The sequence below is a fragment of the Mastomys coucha genome, unplaced genomic scaffold, assembly GCF_008632895.1.
Source record: "Mastomys coucha isolate ucsf_1 unplaced genomic scaffold, UCSF_Mcou_1 pScaffold18, whole genome shotgun sequence".
NCBI lineage: Eukaryota > Metazoa > Chordata > Mammalia > Rodentia > Muridae > Mastomys > Mastomys coucha.
The window spans coordinates 4,716,420-4,722,087 of NW_022196900.1; positions in this window are offsets into that span (position 1 = coordinate 4,716,420).

Genomic DNA, 5,668 nt, shown 5'->3' on the forward strand with positions numbered 1-5,668 from the left:
CCTTTGTGATTTCTTTATTGTTTCTATTTCCATTTTGAGATCCTGGATAGTTTTGTTCATTTCCTTCACCTGTTTGATTGTGTTTTCCTGTTGTTCTTTAAGGGATTTTTGTGTTTCCTCTTGAGGTGTTTCTAGCTGTTTACCTGTGTTCTCCTGTATTTCTTTAAGGGAGTTATTTATGTCGTTCTTAAAGTCCTGTACCATCATCGTCGTGAGAAATGATTTTAGATCTGAATCTTGCTTTTCCAGTGTGATGGTGTGTCCAGGACTTGCTATGGTGGGAGAATTGGGTTCTGATGATGCCAAGTAACCTTGGTTTCCCTTGCTTATGTTCTTATGCTTGCCTTCTGCCATCTGGTTATCTCTAGTGCTACCTGCCCTGGCTAAATCTGACTGGGGTTTATCCTTCCTGTGATCCTGGCTGTGTCAGAACTCCTCAGAGTCAAGCTGTCTCTGTGATCCTGTGATTCTGGGATCCTCTGATCCTGGGTGTGTTAGAGCACCCAGGAGTGGAGCTTCCTCTGGGTGTTATGGGACTGGCTGCAAAATTTGAGCCCAAGGTCTGCTCCGGTCACTGGCCCAGACAGACTGGAAGCAACCCGTGCCACTGGGCTGGGGAGTTCCTGCATGCCAGGGTCCCACTGGACCCAGTTACTCCTGGTGTTGAGACAGATGTTATGTCTTTCTCACCTCTGATCCTATGATCACCATTTTTCTTGAGAGAGCATCAGCCAGTTGTTCAAGGGTTTTTCAGAGGCATGGAAGGAAAAAAGGGGATAGCCCTGACTGGTCCCTGTGTTGGTTAAAAGTATGCTCCCCACCCTACATGCTCATAGATTCGTAATGAAGCTGGCCTGTAACCTCATCACCTCAAAGGAAATGGCAGTCATCAGTAATGATGTTTCCTAACACCACCCTGTAAAGGAACCCTATGTACCAAGTCTTTAGCTGAATCCAGGAACACTACTGTGAGTTGTAAGTCTATGCTAAGCATATAAAAAAAAATGACTGACAGGGCAAAAGAACTTCTTTTTTAAATTAAAAACTCAATCTATTTGGTGTATTTTTTTTTCATTTATCCTTCCCTCTCCCTCTCCCCCTCTGTTAATTTGGTTAAAGGTTTATCTTGTTCAAAGAACACTCTATTTCCCTGACTACATTGTTTTATTTCTATTTCATTATTTTACTTTCCACTCTCATGTAACTATTTGTTTACAACCTCACGTGTTTGTGTTTGGTTTGACCTTGTCTTGCCCAGGCCCTGCAGTGCAGTTACTCAGTCACTTATCTGAGATCTCCGTGAGTTGCCAGTGCAAACTCTTGTAGCTCAGCACTCCACTCACCACTGCTGTCACTGTATCTCGTAGGCTTTGGCATGCTGTTTTTCTATTTTCATTCAGACCTAGGACTCTTACATTTTTTTCCTTAGTGACTTCTTCAGTAATTTATTCATGTTTCAGTGAGTTTGTAGATTTTCTTTCTGTTGAGTTCTAACTTTAGTCTATAATTGTCACATGGGATGTAAGAAGTCCAGTTTTCCTGCATTTACTGTGAGACCTCCTTGTGACCTCATATATGGTCCATTTCGGAGTGGCATCGGAGAACGTTCCCTGGGATTTTCCACTCATTTCATGGCCATCTGGCCATCTCTCCTGTCCTTCCCCATACCTGATCCTGAATCCCCCATTCCCCTCCCCACCTCCTCCTTCCCAGTTTCCTCCCACCATCTGCCTCTTATGACTTTGATTTCCCCTTCTACGTGAGATTCAGGCATTCTTGCTTGGGTCTTCCTTCTTTAGCTTCTTTGGGTCTGTGCAGTGTAGCATGGTACCCATATTTTATGGCTAATATCCACTTATAAGTGAGTACATACCATACATATCCTTATGGGACTGAGTTAACTCATTCAACTTGAGACCCATTCCACAGACAAGCACCAAGCCCTAACACTATTAATGATACTCGGTTATGCTTGCAGACAGGAGCATGTTATCCTCTGAGAGGCTCCACCCAGCAGCTGAATCAGACAGATACAAACACTCACAGCAAACAGTGGATGGAGCTTGGGCACTCTCATAGAGTAGGAGGAAGGATTGAAGCCCCTAGTGGGATAGGAACTTCACAGGAAGGCCAATTGAATCAACTCACCTGGGCATTTTGGGTCTCCCATAGTCTGAACCACCAACCAAAGAACATACACAGTCTGGACCTAGGCCTCCCCACTCATATGTAGCAGATGTGCGGCTTGACCTTCATGTGGGCCCTGAACAACTGGAACAGGTCTATCCCAAAAGATATTGTTTGTATATGGGATATGTTCTACTAGCTGGGCTGCCTTGTCTGGCCTCAGTAGTAGAGGAAAGCATGTAGCCTTACAGAGACTTGAAGTGCCAGGGTGGGAAGGGTACCCAGGGAGGACTCCACTCTCTCAGAGAAGAAGAGGATGGGGACTAGGGGTTGGGGCATAGGAGATGGGGGAAGGATTGTGGGATGGGTGACTGAGAGGGGGCAGTGAGAAGGATGTTAATTGAATAAGTAAAAAATTTAAATTAAATTTTGAAAAAAAATTTAACAAGAGAGAGAGAGAGATAGGGAAGGGGAGAAAGAGAGAGAAAAAGTTCCCTGGGCATTTGAGAAGAATGCATACTCTGAAGTGTTTGGATGGAATCTTGTGTAGATGATATTAAATCCACTTGATCTGTGATGTCATTTAATTCCTGATGTTCCTCTGTTTATTTTTTGTCTTTATGACTAGTCAACGGATAAAATTGGCATACTTGGCTTCACCACTATTACAGCATTGGGGTTAATCTGTGACTTTATGTCCAGTACCATTTGTTGATAAAATTAGGTGCACCTTTATTTTATACACACACACCCACACCCATACCCCCCCACATGCACACACACACACATACCCATACACCCATACACCTACACCCCCTACACACCCCCACACACACTCACACACCCACACACCCACATATCTACACCCCCCACACCCACCCACACACACACACAAAGACACAGAATTATAGTGTTGTGATGGACTGTTCACTTAATTAGTATAAAATGGCTTTTATCTTTCCTGACTAGTTTTGGTGGGACGTCTATGACGTCATCTATTAGAACAGTGACACTGCTTGTTTTCTAGGTCCGTTTGCTTGGAACATCCTTACCCACCCTCTTGCTGTAAGGTAGTAGCTAACTTTGACAGTGAAATGTGTTTCTTGGAAGCATTGAATACATAGATTTCCACTCTTGTTTGTTTTATTTTTTAATCAAGTCTGCTAGCCAGCATCTTTCAGTTGAATAATTGAGACTATTAATATTCAAAAGTACTATTTAAAGGTTTATATTAATTCCTGTCATTTTGTTGGTTTTGTAGCATTTGGTGTTTCCCTAGTCCTCACTTGCTTAACCATGTTGTACCACGCTCCCTCCGTAGCCCCTTAGATGTGTTTGTTCTTTTCTTTACTCCACAGAACTCCTCCCAGGAGCCTGTGTAGCACTGCCTTAGTGTCTGTAAAATGCTTTAGTTTGCTTTTTGAATATTCTTCTTTCTTCATCAGTGAGGGCAGTAGTCTGGGCTGTCAGCTGTGGTCTTTCAGAACCTAAAAAACATTTTCCCATACCTTTATGGATTTTAAAGTTTCTATGAGAGATCAGCTGCTATTCTGATGGACTTGTTTTATATGTGACTTCGTGTTTGCCTTTTGTAGATTTCAGTACACCTTTTTGTTCTGTATGCTTAGTGTTTCAGTCATTTTACTACTGGGGAGGGGATTCTTTTCTTCCTGTCTATTTGATGTCATCTATGCCTCCTGTGCATTCATGGACCTCTCCCCTTAGATTTGGGAAATTCTTTGTTGACTATACTGAAATTATTTCTAGGTTTGACACATAGAATTCAATGCTTGTATTTCATAACTTGGTCTTTCCGCGGTGACCCAAAGATCTTACCTGTTCAATTTAAAACTTTATAATTGTCCTTAACTGAATTTACTAACTCTGTTATCTGATCTTCAAGCCTTGATGTTTCATTTTCTTCATGATCAATGCTATTGGTGAAGTTTTTAAATTGACTTTTTGGACATTTCATATTAGTTTAGCTTTTCAATGAATTCTAATATCATATCTTGTAGTGACTTTCTTATTTTATTCAGCTGTATTTTCTTGAAATTAATTCATTAATGAACTAATTCAACATTTTCTTATATTCTCTTTGATTTTTTTTTCTGGAAAATGTTTTCATCATTCTGTTGAATCCTTTGTCTGGAACTTCTTTTGAGTTCTGCAGAACAAAGCAGAAAACATCTCATTGTGGAAGTTGTAGTATGTCACAGTGTGTCCCACAGTATATCCTTATGTGGTGGTTTGTATACGCTTGGCCCAGGCAGTGGCACTATCAAGAGGTGTGGCCTTATTGGAGGACGTGTGTCACTGTGGGGGTGGGCTTTGGGAGGCCTTCTTCCTAGCTGCCTGGAAGCCAGTCTTCTCCTGTTTGCCTTCGGAATAAGATGCAGAACTCTCAGCTCATCCTGCACTATGCCTGCCTGGATGTTACCTACCATGCTTCCTGCCTTGATGTTAATGGACTGAACATCTGAACCTGTAAGCTGGCCCTAATTAAATGTTATCATGGTGTCTCTTCACAGCAATGAAGACTCTAACTAAGACACCTTGTGTCCACACATCTTCACTTGCAAATATTTCCTGCAATGAGTCATTGGTTTGGTTCAAGATCTCTGGCTTCTTTGACACCATCAATATTGGATCCTGATCTGGACTACTCTAGGTTATCCTGTTGTTACCTGGAGTCATGGAGATCCTGAAGTTTTGTATCAGCAGAATTTTCCCTTTTGTGTGTTGCAACCATTCACAGATGATATCGATATTGGGTGGACCAACTCAGAGCCTGGGATCTGGGCCTAGGTGACAGCTGAACTGGTCAGCCTGCTAGCTCTCTTTTATCCACACGACCAGGACAACCTCTCCAGCACTATTCTAGCTAGCCCATCCAAGGCAGCCATAGACTGGAGGCAGGGTCAGCTCTTCTGCTTTCATGCCCTGGGGCTGGCTTACTCTCACCCATGCCTCCAGAGCCAGCTCCATTGTGATGTGCAGTTAAGATGCAAGTAAGACCGAGGCCTGCCCACTCTCCCAAGTGCTATAGCTTGTGAGGGGCTGGGCCAGCTCTCCCACTCTCATAACCTCGGGGGTACAGGGAGTGGAGGGGTGGCTCAACTGTGCCTTCACCATCGGGGCCAGTTGTTGCCCAGGCAAAGTACAGGGCCGGTTCTGCTTTCATGATTCTGAGGCCAGCTTTCCCAAAGCAGACAAGATGGGGTCTGTTCTCCCACACTTATGACCTCAGGCATGCTCTTCCATATCCCAGCCACCAGTGCCAGCTCCACTGTGCTGCTTGGATGAGGTACAGCGCCTGCTCTCCAGGGTGCCCCATCCAGTGAGGAGGGAGCCAGTTCTGCACAACTCCTGAACATCCAAATGGTCCCTGGTGGCTGCCCAAACCAGGGATATCCCTGTGATATTAAGTGGTAAAATAAGCCACAGACATCGACCCCTGCAGCTGCATAGCCACGGATCCAGACATGTCTCTCAGAGGCAGCATAGAGTGGGACCTCACCATGACCTCAGGTGTGTGTGT